At 40.4% G+C, this 23,458-nt stretch overlaps 1 pseudogene; it reads left to right on the top strand.

Moving 5' to 3' along the window:
- Window positions 1-21,789: 21,789 nt before the first annotated feature.
- On the top strand, window positions 21,790-22,441 carry LOC117065511 (annotated as a pseudogene).
- The last annotated feature ends 1,017 nt before the right edge of the window (window positions 22,442-23,458 follow it).

The following is a 23,458-nucleotide window of genomic DNA, read 5'->3' as shown; positions in this document are numbered from 1 at the left end:
GTCAGGAGATCGAGACCATCCTGGCTAACATGGTGAAACCCCGTCTCTACTAAAAAAATACAAAAAACTAGCCGGGCGAGGTGGTGGGTGCCTGTAGTCCCAGCTACTCAGAAGGCTGAGGCAGGAGAATGGCGTAAAACCCGGGAGGCGGAGCTTGCAGTGAGCTGAGATCCGGCCACTGCACTCCAGCCCGGGCGACAGAGCGAGACTCCGTCTCAAAAAAAAAAAAAAAAAAACTACCTTCATTAAAGCCCTCAAACAGTAAGCCCATCTCATTCCATGGTACATGAAGTCACATCTTGTCCCATCAGCTTTCCCCCACTTTGTCAAAATAAAGAAAACCTTCAGTGGATTGAGGGTACCATTGCACTTTTCTCCTGTACTGCCCACTTATTACTGCCTAGACACTAGACAGCATTTAGAGCTGTCCCTAGTTTCTTCACTCCTTTCAGATGGATTCATCCCTTGTAGCTCCAAGAGGCGAGAGCAAGGGTTTAGTATAAGCCATCGGACCCAGTCCTGCTCCTCAGGCGGTGAAAGTGTGTACATCCAACAGAACTTTTAGAGTACTAGTTTCCTATTGCTCTTATTAAAAATATATATATTACAAACACAGCAGATAAGAGTTTATTCTCTTATACTTTGAAGACCAGAGGTCAACATGTGTTTTAAGGGGTTAAAATCAAGAAGTTGGCAAGGCAAGTTCCTTCCAAAGGCTCCAGGGGCACATCTGTTCCCTGCCTCTTCCAGCTTCTAACAGCTGCAGCATTCCTGAATTCCTGGCAGCATCGCTTCAATATCTACTTCCATGGTCACACAGCCTTCTCCTGTCTTTGACCTTCTTGCCTCCCTCTTACAGGGGCTATTAGGGTTACCTTCAAGGTCCACAGAATGATGCAGGATAATTCCACTTTACGACTCTTAATCACATTCTGCAAACTTTCTGCAACATCTGCAACATTTGTGATGTTCTGGGGACTAGGATGTAGACATCCTTGGAGAACCCTAATTCAGTCTACCATCATGAGGAAGGCCAAATTCCCACTGGACACTTGGACGGAGAGGAGTATTTAAAATATAGATTTAAAAATAATAAGCTAGACAGTTTTCTAGGTGGAGGGGAACAGGTATGTTTGAAAAACAGACATGCATTGTCATTTGTAGGAACAAGCTAATTTGCAACATGGTGCAATTAAGCCAAATACAAGAAAACCAGGCCTGAAATCAGAAAAAAAAAATAATAATAATAAGCTATAGTCCTCGTTCTGCCACTAACCAGCTCTGTGACAGCTTATATGAATTATTCGACCTCTCTAAACCTGCTATACTGTCTATAAAGTGGGAGATTTGCTATCCTCATAGTGCTATTTTGAACATAGAAATAAAAGTAATGTAAAACAACTAAGCCGAATGCTTGGAATATAATAATCTATAAATGTTAACCATTTATATGATAGTAATGATAATAACAAAAATAATTTCTGATTGTTCAATTTGTGAAATAAGTAACAATATTGGCCAGGGAGGTTTGAAATTTCTTAGTTTTTATTGTTTTGTTTTTAGTTTGGTTTTTAAAGTAAGACTAGAAAACTATTTTTCTCAGAGACTGCCATAATTTTTGGAAGTAAAAGAGATCATTTTTGCCTGAGGTCTGTCTCTAGCAAACAAGAAGAAATTATTGATCCCCAACTTGTTACGCAAGTCCTCTTCATAGCAGGAGCTTAAAAAGACTAAGATGTGTTTTCCATCCTCAAGAGTCTTGCACTGTGGTTAATGTTGACGAAGCCAACTTATTTAAAACACAGAGCAAAATGAGAGACAAGATTGAGTTGAGTCTAAATTATACAGAATGGTTTATAAGTGCAATAAAATTCCAGGAGAAAAACAGATTCGTATGGGCTACAGGAGTCAGGCAAGAGCCTGGGCATAACCTAGAACTTGAAGAATGAATAATATTTAGATATACAGGAAGAGGGTAGTAGGAGACTTAGAAACTGGGATGGGCAAAGGCTAGTGGCCAAAGACAGTAATGATATTAGCCTGGCACCATGCATGGGTATGTCAGAAACCAAAGAAAGGGACACGTGTTAGAATTTAAAAGAAAAAAAATAGCATAGCAAAGGTTAAGTATAGATAGAGACTTTTGGAGGCAGAATATTTGGATCTGGATCAAATCTTCACCCTTTGCTAGCTTTGTGACCTTGGATAATTCATTAAACTTCTCTGATCCTCAGCTTTCTAGCCTACAAAATCAGGTTGATAATGTCTACCTCATTGTATTGCTGTAAAAACCGAAGGACATAATGAATGGGAAGCATTCATTAATAGTCCTTGCAGATATTAATAGTGTAATAAATGTCATTTACAGTAGCAGTAGTATTAGTAATAATCGTAGTAGATTAATAATTCCAGATTTTGGAATCATAGATACTCAAATATGAAAAGGGTCACAGAGATTCTTATCCATTCCCCTCAGTTAATAAAGAAGACAGCTGAAGTCCATGCAGACTTTCACCGACAGACTCAGAAGCCCCTGCTGTTTCCACCACACCTGTCAGATTCAGCATTTCTACTCCAAAATATCTAGTTGTTGGTGCACTTGAATATGCTGAATTCGTGCTGATTTAGGAATCCTTTTTAAAGGACTGCTGAGTTTTAGCTGCCTCTAGTCAGAGAAAGGATATGAGAAAGCCAAATTCTACAAATAGTTTTCACTCTGCATTAACCAGTCCACCAAGAGTAGAAGAAACGGGACAAAGGCCAGTATGGGCTGAAATTCATGTGCCTGGTCTTCCTCCAGCCTACCTTTTGTCCAACCTTTCAGCTTTAAAAAAAAAAAGAAAAGAAAAGAAAAAAACAAATCCACTTTGGTCTTCAGGAGTATAAACCAAGTCCATTAAAAACCTCTCATATATGTTGGGTCTTTTTTTTTTTTTTTTTTTTTCAGAGCGCTCTGAAATTTCCCAGCCCTGGAAATACATGTAAAAATAATTTCACAAAACACTTGGTGTGATTCCTAATATAAACACTCTGAAATGCAGATTCTTAAATGAGTTGGCGCAGCAAGGGATGAGCAAACTATGTGCTTATACTGCCCCCTTCCGGCAAATGGCTGAAAGCGACAGCCTGCATATTTTGTGTTGAAGAAACTAGTTCAATTTCATTTAAAATAAAACTTCTTTTGTAATCTACTTGCCCCAGCCCTGTTGATAGGCAGCTGTAGGTAATTTCTTTTGTTGCTTAAAAATGTTGCAAAGGATGAAAAAAATCAATAATGTTAAAAGACATCTTTGGTGCTCTCGAAGGGCAAGAAGTAGGGAAAAATTACTCAGCTGTACTTGTATCAAGCAGGCGCATGGAAGCTGGGAAATAAACAGAACTCCCCCCTTGGTTTATGAGAATTGATGGTGTGAAATTTCCTCAGATGCCAAAGTTAGCTAAAGCACAGGAGGATTCCATTAAACAGCAGGTAAACAGAAGGAATATCCATCCTAGCTTTCTTTCTTGGTAAGACAGAAATAAAGAAAGGCCACTTTCTACAATATTGTGGCTAAATAGGGATCAATTTGTGAAATGAATCCTGGCCTCTGAAAGCTCTTCCTTCCTGAAGCATGAAAAAACAAGGCTTAAGAGATGACTTAGGCCAGCCTAATCCCTCTTCATCCAGATACGGCCTGTTAGCTTTGATAAGCTAAGATCTAGCAACAACCAGCCATAAAATCTCAGTGGCTTAAGCCAAGAAAAGTTTATTTCTCGCTCATACCAAATCACATGACCAAGGCTCATGGTCCTCACCACACTGTATTGAAATTGCCTACCTATTTGTTTCCACAGCAGACCATGATATTCTTTAGGTAGGATGTCTATTCACTTCTCTGTTGTGTCCCCAACACTTAGCACAACACCTGGCAACTAGAAGCTCAAAGACTATTTGTTCAATAAATGAAAGAATGAAAGGATAGATAAAGGAGTGAAGCAAACTAAATACCTCTGGGCATCATTTCCAGGAGCTCTGACTTCTCCCTTTCTACACTTCAGGTGCAGTCCGCCTAGCAAGTGTCTACTTTACACTGGGATCCACCCCTCTGTTCCCCTAGGCCTCTGGCCATGGTGTCATGTCCATGTAACTTGTGTGAATTCTTTAAAGGACTTATTAGTGAGCCCTTGAAAAACCAATGATGTGAACCAACAATGGGGGCAGGGAAATATTCTTAGCCACCAGGCTTTGTGGTGCTTGCATTAGGGAGAGGGTGATAGACGTAGAATACAGCCCACTGGAGCACTTAGGGATGGCTGCTCGGAGAACCACTTCACAAAATGGTACCAGTGCCAAGCACCAGAAATCAAAATGGAAATGCAAGACCCAGTGAGATCACAGGGGAGAAAGAAAAAGGGAAAACTTTTCCAGTTAGGGTTTAAAAAGAAAAAGAAAGTGGCACCTTAAGATGTGCTTTATATATACATATATATATAGCTTACTACTTAATTACTACTACTATGGTAAGCTATCTGAGGGCAAGTGAAAGAAGCCTTGCCCTCAGACAGCTTACTATATATATATATAATATTTCCAAAATATATATATATATTTCCAAAAGTCTTACTACCATAGTGGAAAGCCCAAAAATATCCTTTTCCTTTCTCTTTTTCTATGGCTCTCCATTTTCCACCTACCAAATACTAACTAAATTACACCGTGACCAACTATTTTGAGTCCTCTTCCCTAAAGATCTTACCACTTCTACCTGTCTTTTACTAAAGATCCTTTTAAATTATATGCTTTGATGGATACTAAGCTGGCAATTTTGGCTGTTTTGGCTGTTTGTAGTCCTGAATCCTACATGCAATTATCAAAGAGCTTACGGATTATTATTTTTCACTTAAAGCAGATGAGAAGATGTGCTGTGGCATCACAAATGCTAGGACATAAACATTCTGAACCCTAAACCTTGCAGTTTAACATTTATGGTACCAAGTACAATACTGAATTTATCTATGTATAAGGCTTTAGAAAAGGAGCAATTCTATGTACTTGGAGATTAAAGATTGGTTTACAATTTGTATTAAAACAAAGAGCTGCTGGTCCCAAATCCTTTCCTCTTCCTGGCCCCAATAAACCTGATTCTTGCCTCCAACAGAGGATGCCTTCCCTGCCCCTACCCTGTGGTTAGAGAGAGAACTGCATCATCATGGGGCTTATATTTGCCTGACCTTTGCATACTCACATTAGGCAATGATGACTATTTCAGGACTGCAGAATACTAAGTGAAGAACAGATAGATTATATAGTGTGCCTCCTAAGTGGCCTGTTGCTATGGTTTCCCACTGAAAGAACAGAATTTTCACCATTAGGTTATCTGAAATCTGCAGGACTGCACCAAAATGTTTCTGCAGAGAAGAGGACTGTCCGTTAAACACAGCTCCATCTGATCAAATCCAGTCTCAGATCAGCAGGGAGCATAAGATTTGGAAGCATGACTTCAGCAGTAGGATTTGCAGGACATTTGTGGGACTGAAACTGAGGCATCACTCCCTGTTGATAAGTGACCTTTCCTATATTTGTTATATATGTCCTCTATGCCAAAAAGTTATTGAATCTGAACCACCTGGGCATGAAAATGGGAACACAATGCTCCTGTACTTAAAATCCTCCAAAGGCTTTCCATTGCTCTTAAGATAAAATCCAAATCCTCTTGAGTGCCTTGCAGCTCTGCATGGTCAGACCCCAACCGCTTCTTTATCCTCATCTCACCCCACTCCATTTATGCCTTCTGACAGGACTCTACATTTTCGTTTTACAGCACTTATCGACATTGGAAATTAACTGTAGGTTTTTGTGCTTCTTTAATATATACCTACTCCATTAAAATAGAACTTTAAAGTCATAGGCTATGTCTTTGTTATCTTTGCTATATCCCCAACACCTACTATAAAATTTGGCACATTCTATCCCCATTTAATTAGTAATTAGGGGACTGAATGTCTACTTATTCATTGAGTGGGCTGTATTCTACGTCTATCACCCTCTCCCTAATGCAAGCACCACAAAGCCTGGTGGCTAAGAATATTTACCTACCACCATTGTTGACTCATATCATTGGTTTTTCAAGGGCTCACTAATAAGTCCTTTAAAGAAATCACACAAGTTACATGGACTGAAAAAAATTTTAAAAGGAGCCTTGCTCTCAGATAGCTAATGAATACAGTAAAAGGAAATATGTCTGGGTAAACAAATAGCTATATACAAATGAAACAGCAATTTCTTGTTATCTCCTGGAGACCTGATGCTGACCATGATGGGTAACTAATGCCCATGCATTTGACACAAGTGTGCTAGACACGTCTGGAGGACATGCTAAAAGGTAACTCAACCAGTCTCGTAGGAACTCTTAGCTCATCAAAAACCTTCAACCACAATAAAAGAAGCCCAGAGATTCTATAAGGAAGACAGAAAATACTATGAAGGGTATTTGTAGGGACAGAGTGACATTTATCCCCTTTCTCTCCTCCAGCCACCTGAAAGGTTGGCAAGAGAATTCCTCAGGAGGATGGGAGGAGAGAAACCCAGAGTGTGTGGAGGGAAGAGGAGGTAAGTACTCACATAGAAAGGTAGCTGGACCAGAGTCCTCTTGAAAAGCCTCTTGCTCTAGGATGAAGGGAAGCCAGCAGTGTACTGCCAATAGGCAGGCGCTAAGGGAAAGTCAAGAGCCTAAGAGGATAGCATGTGCTCCTTACTGGGTACTCAAAGAGTTCTTATAAGTGCCCCATGTCAGGAAGAGCCAAAACATTGCCTTGACATGAAAGAAACCACTGGCAATCAAATAAACAGATCAGGCAAATAATACTTGCCCTTTCTTTGTAAATTTAGCCCACATACTTGATATACACATATACATGCTCCTCCTCTCTCTCTCTTTCCCATTCTCTCTCTCTCTCTTTCTGCCTGTCTCTCTGTCTCACATGCTCAATGTTTTACTCTACAGGAGCCAGAGCACAGATGAATGGGGAAGAAGAGGCGGAGAAGGCAGAGCAGAGAATTAGTCCATGGCCCTCCCCACTGGTGGACTGAGGAATCGGGGGCAGGCCTAGGAGAAAGGTTGGACAAACAGAAATGTTGACTTAGATGACAGATTAGAGTTTTGATCAAGGTTAAACTAAAATTCTTAACACTTGATAATTAGACTGTACTAATACCTGCAGGCATATAAGATTTGCCTAAGAAATCTTTTGCCATAGGGAAGGAGAACCCAAAGAGCGTAGGTGAAGGCAGTACTTAGAAAATAATGAAGCTATGGAGACAGAAACTAGATAAGTGATTGCCTGGAGCCAGAGTGTAGGAGAGAGGATGGGGGGAGGATAAAAATGAGAAATGACTGCTCATGGTTATTGAGTCCCTTTTCCAGGTAATGAAAATGTTCTAGAATTGATTGTGGTGATAGTTGTACAACTCTGTGAACATACTAAAAACCATAGAATTGTACACTTTAAGTGGGTGAATTGTATGGTATCTGACTTGTATTTTAATAAAGCTGTTTAAAAATAATAATAATGAAGCTGACTCCTGATTGCACCTTCTCACATCCAGTCTGTACAATAAACTAACTTCATAAATAGAAAATAATAAGTTTAATGAGAAGAGTAAAAGTAAAGTACAATAGGATTTCCAAGTTGAGGTAATCAGCTCAAAACCTTCTCTGCTTTGGAAATTACTTGATTTACCAACCAATGTTCTAGGAATATTTGGAATAATAGAATCATGCTTATACGTATTAAATATGCAAGAAGCATTCCTATTTTTCTCCTCCTTTAGCAAAAATTATTCATGAAAAAGATAAATTTCTCATCAACTCCCAGGAGAACTGTGTATCCTGCAACCATAGATAATTCAGTAAGTCTTGTGACTATAAAAGGATATCTTATATCTGAATATATTATTGTATGCAAAGAACTTTTCAAGGGCAAATGTTTCTCATTCAATCATAACCACACTGAATGACTGGTAGAGGAATTATATCTGCATTTTACACACAAGGAATGTAAGACTAAAACAGGAATCTGCAAATTATGGCCCACTGGCCAAATTCACTCTGTCACCTGTATTTGCACAGCCCATGAGATAAGAATAATTTTTACATGTTTAAGTCATTGAAAAAAAATCAAAAGAAACATAATATCTCATGAATACCGAAAATAAAATGAAATTCAAATTTCAGTATTCATAAACTTTTATCAAAACACAGCAAATGCTCATTTATTCACATATTGTGTCATGCTTTCATGCTGCAATGACAGAGATGCGTCTTTGTGTGGCGGAGATTATATAGCTGGCAATGCCTAAAATACTTAGCATTTGTCTTTTAAGAAAAAGTTTGCTGACCTCTTCTCTAAAAGGTTGAATGACCTCTCATTTCACAGGCTTAGTTAGCTGTAGAAAGAGGCATAAGATCACTAATTAAGGTCATAAATCATAGTATCCTGTTCCTTATACAATACAATAATATTTATAGTATTTATATGTTCATTTTCCTCTTCTGTTGGGCCATCAAACTTTCTTTTGGAAATGAAATCTCACAAAACTATTATTATTATTATTAAGACAGAGTCTCACTCTGTCACCCACGCTGGAGTGCAGTGGTGTAGTCTTGACTCACTGCAACCTCCTTTTCCCAGGTTCAAGAGATTCTCCTGCCACAGCCTCCCGAGTAGCTGGGATTACAGGCACCTGTCACCATGCCCGGCTAATTTTTGTATTTTTAGTAGAGGTGGGGTTTCACCACGTTGGCCAGGCTGGTCTTGAACTCCTGGCCTCAGGTGATCCGCCTGCCTCAGTCTCCCACAGTGCTGGGATTACAGACGTGAGCCACCGCACCTGGCCCAAAACTATTATTGTGCTTGGAAGACCCTCCCCCCATTTCTGACTTCCTTAACTCTTAAAAATCCCCTGTGTCTCAGATTACAATACCACATCCTCAGATATCCATCACGTTAATCTAAAATAAGTTCTGTAGTCACCCAACAGTTTTTTTCTGCCTGTTGCCCAGACAAAATCCAATTCACTGGGTCCACATTATTGCAGTAAAGAAAAAATTTAATTAACGTAAGGCCAGCCACTTGGGAGCTCTGGAGTTCTCATGCAAATTAGTTTCCTGGAGGCTCAGAGGTTAGGGTTTTTCAAGAATAGTTTGCTGGGCAGGGTGCTAGGGAATGGCAAATGTTGATTAGTTGGGGATGAAATCACAGGGGTATAGAAAAGAATTCTTATGCCCTGAGCCAGTCTCTGGGTGGGAGCCACAAGACTGGTTGAGTCATGAGTAGTGGGTGGGCCTGAGTAGAGTCAGTTGGCCATCAGAAAGGCAAAAGTCTGAAAATGATCTCAAAAGGCCAATCTTAGGTTCTATAATAGTGATGTTATCTATATGAACAATTATAAATTTTGTGACTCTGGAACAATGGCCAGTTATCACTTAACCATGCCTATGTCTTAGCAGAATTCAGCCCCCTCTCATATTCCTAACCTTGTGGGCTTTCATTAGTTTTCACAAAGGTGGTTTAGTTCAGGGAAGGGTTATTATCATTCTTGCCTAAGGGTAAATTGTAAACTAAATTCTTCCCTAAGTTAGCTTGGCCTATAGCCAGGAATGACCAAGGACAGCTTGGAGGTTAGAAGCAAGATACAGTCAACTATGTCAGATTCTCTTACTGTCATAATTTTGCAAAGGCAGTTTCAGTTCCATTTTATACTCTCTGACAGGACCCTGCAGTCAACTATAGAGTGCTGTGAACCAGGAAGAACCTTAACAACTATATAATTCAGGAGTCAGCGAACTTTTTCTGTAAGGGCCAAATAGTAAATATTTTAGCTTTGCAGGCCATACTCTCTCTGCAATAACTACTCAATTCTGTCATCATAGCACAAAAGCAACTATAGATAATACCTAAATAAATGTCATTCCAATAAACCCTTATTTAGAAAAACAGACAGATGGCTGGATTTGGCCCATGAACTGTACTTTGCCAAGCCCTGATATAGCCTATACCTTTAACTTACATGTTGTGAAGCTGAGTATTAAGAGAGTACAATAGCATGAATGTTTTATGCATTATGTCCCCTCAAATTCATATGTTAAAATCCTAACCCCCAAGGTAATGATATTAGGATTTGGGGCCTTGGAAGGTAATTAGGTCATGTATATGGAATCTTCATGATTGGGATTAGTACCCTTATAAAAGAGACCATAGAGAAATTCCCACATACCTTTCCACCATGTGGCCTCACTGTGAAAAGACAGCTATCTATGAGGAAGCAGGTCCTCACCAGACACTGAATCTGCTGGCTCCTTGGTCTGGAACTTCCCAACCTCCAGAATTGCAAAAAATAAGTTTTTGTTGTTGATAAACCACTCAGTCTATGGTATTTTGTTACACAGACCAAATAGACTAAGACAGAAGGAAAGTGACTTGAGAATTAGAATCCATCTTCCTGACCCACAGCCTAGTCTCATGTGTTGCTACAACCTGACATTGTCCTAAAAAAGCTTAGACTGATGAATCTAAGATACTCAAAAACCCAAAGAAATTAATGGAGCCTCTAAATCTTTGGAAATTAGAGGGCGATATAATTTCATTTCTTTTTTGAAACATGCAGGAATAGGTAAGAATAAATACTGCCTTTGCAAAGTCAATCTTACTTGCAAATAGCACGAATGTTACTATCTTGAGCATAGCTTTCCTATGAAAGTGAACACATGGATAAATATTGAAAAGAGCTTGCCTTCTCTAAGAAACTTTTGTGGTACACATGATTTTGAAGACAAATTTATTTTAAAATACCAGATCAATTAAAAATGCAATCAAGTGCATTTGCTGAGCACCCACCACGTCAAAGCACAACACCTAAAACTTCTTCATACCTAAAAAGACTGACCCTCAACAAGTTAACTTCACCACTTGTTCCTGCAATTCCATTCCCTTTTCATCATACTAAAGATAACTTTATTGCAAAGTGTTAACGGCTGACTTGTGTCCCTCTAAAATTAAAATGTTGAAGTTCTAACTTCCAGTCCTTGAGAATGTGACCTTATTTGGAAACAGGATAGTTGTATATGTAATTAGTTAAGAGAGTCATTTTGGTGGGTCCTAATGCAATATTACTAGTCTCTTTTGAAAGGAGAACATTTAGACAGAGACATGCATACAGAAAGAATGCCATGTGAAGATGAAGTTTGAGATACAGGTGACGCTTCTCCAACCAAAGAATACCAAAGATGGCCAGAAAACCACAAGAAGCAAGGAAACACAAATTAAATGGATTCTATTTCAGAGTCCTCAGAAAGAACCAACCCTGACAACACCCTGATCTCAGACTTCTAGTTTCAAAACTGTGAGACAATACATTTCTGTTGGTTAAGCCACCCAGGTTTTAAGACCTTGTTACAACAGCCCTAGAAAATTGATACAAAAAGGTTTACATGTCTGTATCTAGCCCCTAGAACAGAGGTCCCCAACCCCTAGGCCATGGCCTGTTTGGAACCTGGCCGCACAGCAGGAGGTGAGCGGTGGGAGAGTGAGCAAAGCTTCGTCTGTATTTATAGCCACTGCCCATTGCTTACATTAACACCTGAGCTCCACTTGTTCTCAGATCAGCGGTGGCATGAGATTCTCATAGCAGCGCAAACCCTATTGTGAACTGCACATGCAAGGGATCTATGTTGCATGCTCCTTACGAGAATCTAATCCCTGATGATCTGTCACTGCCTCCTCTAAATGGGACTGTCTAGTTGCCAGAAAATAAGCTCAGGCTCCCACTGATTCCACATTATGGTGAGTTGTGTAATTATTTCATTATATATTACAATATAATGACAATGGAGATAAAGTGCATGATAAACACAATGTGCTTGAATTATCCCAAAACTATCTCCTACTGTCACCTTGTCCATGGAAAAATTATCTTCCATGAAACCAGTCCCTGGAGCCAAAAAGGCTAGAGACCGCTGCCTTAGAATATAAGTGCTTTAGAACAGATATGTTCTTTTATGTATTCATCCATTTGTTCCAAAACACTTTTTACTAAATGCCAGATTCTGTGATTATTCATTGTCTTTATGTCCCAGAACTTATCACAAAACCTGACTTATTGCCGACATTTGATAAATGTTTAATGGATAAATGAATAAAGGTAGATGATATGGTTTGGCTGTGTCTCCACCCAAATCTCATCTTGAATTGTAGTTCCCACAATCCCCATGTGTTGTGGGAGCCACCTAGTGGAAGGTGATTGAATCATAGGGGCAGTTACCTTCATACTGTTATTGTGATAGAGAGTTCTCATGAGCTCTGATGCTTTTATAAGTGGCTCCCTCCCCTACTGTTGCTTGGCACTTCTTGCTGCCACCATGTCAAAAAGGACATGTTTGCTTCTCCTTCTGCCATAATTGTAAGTTTCCTGAGGCCTCCCCAACCATGCTGAACTGTGAGTCAATTAAATAGCTTTCCTTTATAAATTATCTGGTCCCTATCCTTACAGCAGCATGAGAGCAGAGTAATACAGTACACCGGTACCAGGCGTGGGGCACTGCTGTAACGATACCTGCAAATGTGTAAATGACTTAGGAACTGGGTAATAGGCAGAGGCTAGAACAGTTCGGACGGCTCAGAAGAAGATAGGAAAATGTGGAAAAGTTTGCAACTTCCTAGAGATTTGGAGGGCTCAGAAGACAGGAAGATGTGGGAAAGTCTGGAACTTCCTAAAGATTTGTTTAATGGCTTTGACCAAAATGTTGATAGTGATAATGGACAACGACATCCAGGCTGAGGTAGTCTCAGATGGAGATGAGGCACTTGTTGCGAACTGGAGTGAAGGTTACTCTTTCTATGCAAAAAGACTGGTGGCATATTGCCCCTGCCTCAAAGACCTTTGGAACTTTGAACTGGAGAGAGATGATTTAGGTTATCTGGTGGTAGAAATTTCTATGTGGAAAGCATTAAAGAGGAAGCAGAGCATAAAAGTTTGGAAAATTTGGAGCCCGATGATGCAAAAGGAAAGAAAAGCCTATTTTCTGGGGAGAAATTCAAGCCTGTTGCAGAAATTTCCATAAGTAACAAGGAGCTGAATGTTAATAACCAAGACAATAGAGAACATGTCTCCAGGACATTAACAGACCTTCATGACAGCTCCTCCCATCACAGACCTGGAGGCCTAGGAAGGACAGTGGTCTCCTGGGCTGGGTTCAGGGCCCTCCTTGCTGTGTGCAGCCTTGCAACTTGGTACCCTACACCCTAGCCACTCCAGCCATGGCTAAAAGGAGCCAATGTGTAGTTCAGGCCATTGCTTCAGAAGGTGCAAGCCCCATGCCTTGGCAGCTTCCATGTGGTGTTAGGCCTGCAGGTGTCCAGAAGTCAAGAATTGAGGTTTGGGAACCTCTGCCTAGATTTCAGAGGATGTATGGAAACACCTGGATGTCCAGGCAAAAGAATGCTGCAGGGGTGGAGCCTCATGGAGAACCTCTGCTAGAGCAGTGCAGAAAGAAAATGTGGAGTCAAGACCTCACACAGAGTCCCTACTGGGACACTACCTAGTGGAGCTGTGAGAAGAGTACTGCCATCCTCTAGACCCCAGAATGATATATCCACCAAAAGTTTGCACCATGTGCCTGGAAAAGCCACAGACACTCTATAACAGCCCATGAAAGCAGCCAGGATGGGGGCTGTACCCTGCAAAGCCAAAGGGCAGAGCTGCCCAAGGCCATGGGAGGCTAGCTCATGCATCAGTGTGACCTGGATGTGAGACATGGAGTCAAAGGAGATCATTTTGGAACTTTAAGGTACAGTAAATGCCCTAGTAGATTTCATACTTGCATGGGGCTTGTAGCACCTTTGTTTTGGCCAATTTCTCCCATTTGGAACAGGTGTATTTACCCAATGTCTGCACCCCCATTGTATCTAGGAAGCAACTAACTTGCTTTTGATTTTACAGACTCATAGGTGGAAGGGACTTGTCTTGTCTCAGATGAGACTTTGGACTTGGACATTTGAGTTAATGCTGGAATGAGTTAAAGACTTTGGGGGACCGTTGGGTAGGCATGATTGTGTTTTGAAATTTTTGAAATTTAAGGGGGCCAGGGGGTAGAATGATATGGTTTGGCTGTGTTGTTATGCCCAGACCGTTTGTTCCCCGAAGGAGACCACCAGAGTCCAGAGTCAAAGCCAAGCGGCAAGGATCTTTAATGCAAGTTCGAACTTGGTCCCTCCGTTCTACAACATACAAGAGGGCCCCGAATGATGCATGTGCCCGCTTTTTATAGTCCGATGTATGCAGGACACGTAGGGTTACAGAGGTACAAAGGAATTCTTTTGGTTGCAGCATCACAACTGGTAATTGGTTAATATTTTAAGTTATACAATTAACAGTTTTCTATTTGTTCCCGCGCATTTAGTAAAACTACAAACGGTTGTGACCTTATCAGGGGCTCTCTAGGTGGTGTTTCTGAGATGTGTGTGGTGGGGGAATGTGTTTGTGTTGGGTTCAGGAAGTCGGGACAAAATAGAGGGATGTGTTTGTACTGGGCCCAGGACTAAGATATGTGGCAGACACCGGTAATTAGAACAGAACAGAGCAGGACACAGACTTTCACAACGTTTGTCCTTACAATGTCTGGAGTCTATAGATAACCTAATCGGTTAGGTCCGGGGTCGATCTTTAACTAGGCTCAGGGCGCCGCCGGGCTGTCAGGGCGCCGCCCGGGCTGTTTGCCTGTGGACTTCATTTCTGCCTCTTAGTCTCTTCATTTGATCTCTTTCAGTGTCCCCACCCAAATCTCAGCTTGTAATTCCCATAATCTCCACATGTCGTGGGAGGGACCTGGTGGGGAGGTAATTGAATCATGGGGACAGTTACCTCCATGTTGTTCTCATGATAGTGAGTGAGTTCTCACAAGATCTGATGGTTTTATAAGGAACTTTTTCCCCTTTTGCTCATTACTTCTCCTTGCTGCCGCTTTGCAAAGAAGGACATGTTTGCTTCCCTTTCTGCAATGATTGTAAGTTTCCTGAGTCCTCTCCAGCCAGGCTGAACTGTGAGTCAATTAAACCTGTTTCCTTTATAAATTACCCAGTTTCATGTATGTCCTTACAGCAGCATAAAAAGGAACTAATACAGTAGACAAAAAGGAACAGAGAAATGGAAGAAGGAAAAAATACAAGTGAATGTACTCACAGTTCTTTTCTTGAAAGTGCTCAAAGTAGTGTTAGGGAGACAAACCTTAGACATGTGAAAATGTCTTATATTACAAAGCAGTATATAATAAATGGCCCAGATATTGAGTACCATCTGAACTCAGGAGACATCATAGGTAAAGTCAGATGTGGGGTGTGTATTCAAGATTTTTGTTTGTTTTTGTTTTGGGGTGTTTTATATTTAGCAGCATTCATCAAATTTGAATTTGCTGAGGAGAATCATCACATATGCATAAAAATCACTGTTTTTTCAAAAGCACATTGATCTTATAAAACAAGAAATCCTTAAGTAATGCATATAATCATTATCTAGCCATTTTTAGTTCTAGGATTTCTTTACGTTAGGTTTTCTTAATTCATGGCATATTTTTGATTGAAGCAACAAAATTCCAAAGTAGGATTTTGCTTAGGCCAGTGGTTTTCAAAGTTTAGAGTGCCCAAGAATTACACGGAGAAGAAGCATGATGGAAGTCCTAGGCCCCACACTAGTCCATCTCAACTAGCATCTCTGGGGTAGAACCAGAGAATTTGTCTCTTAAATATTCATCCCTCAAGTAATTCCTCTACAAGTGGTGTGTGGAGAACATGGCCTTAGGCCTTTGTTGTCATGAAAACTGAACTTCTGTTTAATGATAAAGACATTATAATTTTATTTAAAAATACTTTGCCAGGAGCAGTGGCTCACACCTGTAAACCCAGCACTTTGGGAGGTCCAGGTGGGCAGACTGCCCGAGCTCAGGAGTTTGAGACCACCCTGGACAACATGGTAAAACCCTGTCTCTACAAAAAATACAAGAACTAGCTTGGCACGGACCCATACTCCCAGCTACTTGGGGAGCTGAGGGAGGAGGATTGCTTGGGCCTAAGAGGTTGAGGCTGCAGTGAGCCAACATTGCACCACTGCACTCCAGCCTGGGCAACAGAGCAATACAGTTTCTTTTGCTGTATCCACAAAACAAACAAACAAGCAAACCTCTAGAGTAGAGAGTAAATAAATGTAAATATCTCAAAAACCATTGATCATGGTTTGGCATTTTTTGTTTTTGTTTTCATTTTGGATTTGGGTTCATTTTTTTGTTTTGGGGGGTTTTTTTGCTGATTTTTTTCCAAGTCTGTATTTTTTCCAGTATGTTCCAGATACTAGTCACCTTCCAAGATTGCAAGTTTTTTGTCTTCAACTGACAATTAATACATTAACTTAAGGGAGAACTATGACTTGCTTAATGTCATCTGCCTTTTTTTCTAGATTTGTCCATGCATTAACTACGCCTTTCAAAATTGGAAAGCTTACACAACACACCAACTCTTCTATGAAGTTGCAGAAAGGTTGAATGTTGTTTTATTCTGAAGCCAATTTTGTAATCTTGAAAAATCAAACTACTTCTTAAATACACACAGTATCATGAATTCAAAATGTCTCCCTGATCTGTATTTGGTACCCCAATTTGATGACAGGGTCCACTGATCACTATTATCAATGAGTGTGCCAGCCACCAACAGACAGCGCAGTATTAAAGACCTTAAAAATTTTTATTCTTCCTACTCTCTGAGAAAATGTTTCCAATAGAAGGACATTTACAATCATGAGGCTAGCAAGTCTTGATCACTGGACTGAATTATACTATTAGTGTATATAATGTCAAATATGCCTTTGCAGATGCTCATAAACAAAATATCCATTCCTTTAGCCCTATCCTCTAAAAAACACCATATTTATACTGTTATGTGAAAAGATTTGGAGCCATGCTGATAAAAGCAAATTAACTGAGCACTTACTATTTACCAGGCACTATGATAAGCACTTCAAATTCCAATATCAATTTATCATCATGACAGCCTGCGATAGAGGTTTCATTATCATTCTCATTTTACAAATTAGAAAACTGGTGATTAACTGGCTGAGATCTAACAGTTATTAAGTAACAGAGATGAGGTTTGAATTTGTGATCATCTGACTTCAACTCTTGTGTTACAAGTTTTTCTCCAAATTATCTGATTCTGCTGAAGTGGAATGAGCACTGGGCTGAGATCCAAGAGATAAAAATGTTCTTGTCTCAGCTGTGATACAAAGTAACTGGGTAGTTTTGACCATGATATTTACCCTCTTTGGGTTTCCGTTTCCTCTTCTACAAAGAGTGGTAATTGGACTACTAGATGAATAATACAATTGCTTCCAACACTAATATACCATGATTTAAGAGCAGCAACTTTGCACAAAGAGAGGAATAGAAAGACAATGGGAGCCATCTGGATGTGAAAATGATGAACGGCAAAAGCTTTTGGAGGGGATAGTCTCTGATCAGCATTCAGTGCCTTGGGGCCTGCACACCACATTGCCAGTCTCCTGCAAATTGCCTGCAGCTGCACTGACCTAGAGGCCTCTTAGACTGCAGAATCCTTAACAAATTGTTCAAGGTATTTAGCCTTGGGTTTCCCTAAGAACCCATAAAATTATCTAACCCATAAAAATTAGAGGTCTTATAATTTTGCCAACTTTGCTGTTAGAAGTGTAACAAAGTTTTTTTGTCTGAATTAAATTATCCCTTCATTCCAGATAGCAAGAATACCTTTGCAAATTCTTTCTCGAGTAGCTGATAGTAGAGGATTTTCACATCAGTAAAAAAAAAGAAAAAGAAAAAAAAGAAAACCATCTAAAGAAACAATCATAATGATATCATGATGGAAGAAAAATTGTGTTAATCTTGTGAGCTATGTGTCTGTATCCACTTTTATAGGACCATGCTTCAAAAATTCACAACCTTAATCCATAATGCCCAAGATTTCTACAGATTTTTAGGGATTTATATTCTCATTATTACTACTTACTCTTATTTAGAAATCCTTCTTAAGTCTCAATCTCACGCATGCTAGCCGCCTATTATTTTCTTTCTACCCTATGTGAACCCAAATGACTTCCAAAGTATGATTCCCACAGGGCAGTGCTGGTGATGACAAAAGAGGATCTCATCATAGCATACAGAGCAAACAGTCCTAAATCTAGCATTATAAATCCCTGTTCTTAAAAATTTCAAAGCCATCTTTGCCATTGGGAATTTTTCAATGGCTATATTTTGTCTTGAAGTCCTGGCATCTCTCATCGTGTTGCTTGGCCCTCTCTTCATCTCCCTGGACTCTTGGGATACCCTCTCAAAGTCATATATCCAAAACGTTTTTATGCAGAAATGCTGCCTAGTTCTCTTGCATTATCCTTCCAGACCATGTCCAGTGCCTATTTCTTCATACTCAAAAAGAACTCTACCACTGACATGCCAATTTACAGTAAATTACTTTTAACTACATTGTCTGCTACCCAATCTTTGTACGATTATGTTATTGGAATATAAGTGGGATCTTTATGGCCCAGTCTCAGCACAGTGTATTATTCAAACAAACAAAAAAGAATTCTGATTCTGACTCTTCAAGTTAACTAAGAGATTTGATTTAAAACAAAATAATACCTCACTGCTTCACACTGATAGTGGCAGGAGGCAGACAAATGCCTAGGCAGATAGGAGTAGTCCTCAGTGAAACCCCACCTTCAAACCAAAGACAGTTTAAAGCCTGAAAGCCAAGCTACGAGTCTTGAATAAATCCATGGACCAGACTAAGAGATGCTCTTCCCATTTGGCATGCTTTCCTATCATTGATCCCCACTCCTTCACCTATTTACATATACTTACCCTTCCCTAATTTTTTTTAACACTGTTGTGTCCATCTTTGAGTGGTGCCTTTGTTTTAGCCTTTTTTGCATACTCACAAACCAATCAGCATGCACTCACCCACTCTAAGCCAATAAAAGCCCTGGACTCAGCCACACTTAGAGACTGTTCACCTTTGGGCACCCAACTTCAGAGAGGAGGCTGCCCTCTTGGATCCCCTCCCCACTGACAGCTGTCACTCAATAAAACTCCCTTCATACTTAAGTTGTCAGTGTACCCTCATTATTCTTGGATGTGGGACAAGAACTCAGGACCTGCTGAATGTGGGTACAAAGAAAGACTGGAACACTGTAGCCCTCTGCCCTTCACTGGCACAGGGCAGCTGCCCCACATGATGGGAAGCAGTGGTGAGGTGGAAGCAGCAGCAGGGCCAGTCCCCAGAGCCACAAGCTGGAGTGGGACAACAGGACAAAAAGAGCTGTTGGCATGCTATAACACCCCCTATAGGGATTTGGGGTCACTGGCATCTCTGTTCAGGTGCCACTATGTTCTCCTCATCCAGATACCAGTGCCCAAGGCAAAAACAGGTCACATACACCCAGCCCAACTGTGGGCTGAGCGCATATCCTGCAGCAAGCCTTAGATATGGGCAGGAGTGCAAGCCAAGTGCTTCCTGGGGGGCCAAGTGGATGGGATACCTCCTGCGGCAAGCCTGGGCCAGAGTGAGGCCTGGGCAGGGGTGTCACTAGCCACAGAGGTCTCCAGATGGAAAAGCAGCTCTGAGAGAAATCCTGTATCAACACCTTAAAATTCTTCTTCTCCCATTTCTCTCCACTGCCAACCTTCATGGTAACTGCCCAAAACTGTTCTCCCCATTCTTCACTCTTCAGTTTTGAAAAAAAAATATTACCCAATAGGCTTATCTTCACAGACACTGCTATTTTCTCATTCCCCTCTAGAACCCCCTTTTGTAGTGGCATAATACTTTTTGTTAATTTTTTGGCATTTTTAAATTTTGCAATACCTCTCAGCCCATTTTGAAATAAACTATTCCTCATTCTTAGTTCATTCATTGGTCTAATCAACATAACAGGTAAACAGAGAGATAGCAGGGGTAGGAACAAAATTTTCATCAAGTAGTAGAGAAGAAAATGGCAGTGTGAGTACTTATGCATTTTTATTTTTGTCTCTTTTACAAATAAACATTTTTGAATGAATGGAAAAACCAAAACAAATGAATAGCAGTAGACTCACGCAGTGACAATTGTCATGTCTGGAGTTCTTAGGACTTACAGAGATAACATGGCAGAAATAAATTAAAGTTCTTTTTGACATAATAAAAGACACCTTGAAAAGAGATTTAACTTGAGAACTGTACCTGGAAAATGACAGCTGTGAATTGATTTGAATGCAGCAACATATATGAAAGAAAACCAAAAACAACTCTTTACTACACACACAAAAGAATCTTCTGTAGATCTAGGCAACATTCAGACAACAGAACAAAACAGAACCTAGTATAAAGAAGTCCAGTCCAACTGAGTATTGACATCAAAATCCACATGTAAGAAAGCTCCCTAACCAGTTAAAGTTTATTGATTGCAAACAAAATAAATGATCCTGACTAATTTAAACAGAATAGAATATCACTGTAAAAAATATGAAGGAATGCAAAGAATAGAGAGAAAGATTTCAATCTGGCTCTCGCTCCCCTGCTGGAAATGCTTAAATAAATTTCTTCTAACTATAATTAAGATCAAGACCAAACCAGCAACACTGCCTACAAATTGTGGACGACCTGGCTCCTTCTTCCCACTCTAGCAGTTTATTCTACCTCTCTCTCCATGTTGCACTCACACTGGCCACTTTATGGTTCCTTATCTATCACTGTCCCCTAGCCACAGGGCCTTTGCACATGTCCTTCCCTTTTTCTAGATGCTTTTCCCTCCTACCTCTCCCACTTCGACTAGTTCTCATCTCCTCATCCTACAGGCAAAAGATAAAGCTGCACTTCTCAGGTTAATGAGTTTGGGTGTTGATATCTACATAAAACTCTAAATAAAACAACAAAACAAAATTATTAACTCCAACAGGGAACAAAAAGTGCAATAAAAGAGAAACAATTATTGTATACCACATGACTAAGGCATGAATAGTATTTACAGACATCAGTCATATTGCTGAACACTGAATTTTCTGACCAAAATTATGATATAACTCTGCTGGGTGTGAGGTGTTGGTGCAGGAGAACAGGACAGTAATTACGAGTATTATTGGACTACTAGATGAATAATAAAATTGCTTTTATTTCAGGGGGAAGCAGGGAGGGGGTGGTCAGGAAGTGGAAGGGGAGAAGGCTAAATCTCTTCTTCCACAGTGGAAAGGTCTCAAAAGTGTGCCTTAAACTGAAAAAATAGCTATAAGAGTTCAGTCTTTGCAGCTGGAGGATCGCAGATAGGGGAAAGTAGAAAATAGGGTATAAAGATGCTGCTGTCTTTAAAACAAATCTTAAGAAATTATTGATTCTTAAAGCCAGGTATACATATAATTTTATTTTTAAAATGATACTATTTTCTAAAAGCTAAAGGGAAATTAAAATAGGAAAGAAACAAGAAAGGCAGGAGAGAGGTTAATGCATGTTGTCAAAACTTGTGCATCTGCTAGAGATGGGCCAACGATTTGACCATGACTAATAATGTACTTTCTGATAAAACTTTTAGGCAAAAACTTATTATCAAAGAAATAGAAATCTTGATTGTGTGTGTTGGCTCATGCCTGTAATCTCAGCACTTTTGGAGGCCAATGAGGGCAGATCACATGAGGCCAGGAGTTCAAGAACAGCCTGGCCAACATGGTGAAACTCTGTCTCTAATAAAATACAAAAATTGCTCTTTCCAGCCAGCGCCGAGCGATGGGCATCTCTCGGGACAACTGGCACAAGCGCAGCAAAACCGGGGGCAAGAGAAAGCCCTAACACAAGAAGCGAAAGTATGAGTTGGGGCGCCCGGCTGCCAACACCAAGACTGGCCCCCGCCGCATCCACACAGTCCGTGTGCGGGGAGGTAACAAGAAATACTGTGCCCTGAGGCTGGACGTAGGGAATTTCTCCTGGGGCTCAGAGTGTTGTACTCGTATAACAAGGATCATCGATGTTGTCTACAATGCATCTAATAATGAGCTGGTCCGTACCAAGACCTGGTGAAGAATTGCATCGTGCTCATTGACAGCACACCGTACCTACAGTGGTACAAGTCGTGCTGCCCCTGGGCCGCAAGAAGGGAGCCAAGCTGACTCCTGAGGAAGAAGAGATTTTAAACAAAAAACGATCTAAAAAAATTCAGAAGAAATATGATGAAAGGAAAAAGAATGCCAAAATCAGCAGTCTCCTGGAGGAGCAATTCCAGTAGGGCAAGCTTCTTGCCTGCATTACTTCCAGGCCAGGACAGTGTGGCCTAGCAGATGGCTATGTGCTAGAGGGCAAAGAGTTGGAGTTCTATTTTAGGAAAATCAAGGCCCGGAAAGGCAAATAAATCCTCGTTTTGTCTTCACCCATGTAATAAAGGTGTTAATTGTTCTGTTCCCACAAAAACAAAAACAAAAATACAAAAATTAGCCAGGCATGGTGGCTCATGCCTGTAATCCACACCACTCTGGAGCCTGAGGTGGGAGGATTGCTTGAGCCCAAGAGGCGGAGGTTGCAGTGAGTCAAGATGGCACCACTCTACTCCTGTCTGGGTGACAGAGTCAGACTCTGTCTGGAAAAAAAAGAAAAGAAATATAAATCTCTATGATTGCAATTAGCACCTTGTGTCTAATAATGTGTTCTCATTTAAAATTGTTTATTGAGAAACCACTGGTAGAGTTTCCAGAAGTGGTAGGTCTCCAGGGAAGGCTTACCTAAAAGACTTTCTTCCCCTAAATGCATCAGGACCACAAGTGACATTTTTTTCAAGATGAAAAATTATGTTTAATGGTCCATGTATGTTGTAAGACAATTATTTCTGATATGGAAAACAACAAGAAAGTCATGTGGAGAAGCAAAGAAACCATATGCTCAGGAATTAGGAGAACTGAACTTTGGATTTTTTCTATAGTTTGGATGTTTGACCCCTCCAAACCTCATATTGAAACTTGACCCCAATGTTGGAGGTGGATCCTAACGGGAGGTGTTTAGGTCATGGGGGTGGAACACTCATGTGTTGACACCCTCCCTTAGGGGTGAGTGAGTTCTCTCTCTATTAGCTCCCCCAGAGCTGGTTATTAAAAAGAGCCTGGCACCTCTCCTCTCTCCTGCTTCTTCTCTTGTCATGTGACCTCTGTGACCTTTTCTTACACGGGCTCCCCTTCACCTTCTACCAAGAGTGGAAGCAGACTGAGGCCCCCAACAGAAGCAGATGTCGGTGCCATGCTTCTTGTATAGTCTGCAGAACTGTAAGCCAAATAAACCTCTTTTCTTTGTCAATTGCCCAGCCCCAGATATTCCTTTATAGCAACATTATATGGACTAAAACAGATCTGTATTGTCCAAAACACTAGTCATTTGTCACATGTGGCTACTGAGTATC

The sequence above is a fragment of the Trachypithecus francoisi genome, unplaced genomic scaffold (genome assembly GCF_009764315.1).
Source record: "Trachypithecus francoisi isolate TF-2019V2 unplaced genomic scaffold, Tfra_2.0 Lachesis_group2, whole genome shotgun sequence".
Classification (NCBI taxonomy): Eukaryota; Metazoa; Chordata; class Mammalia; order Primates; family Cercopithecidae; genus Trachypithecus; species Trachypithecus francoisi.
Note: the sequence above shows the minus strand (reverse complement) of the source record. Positions and strands in the feature narration are given on the sequence as shown.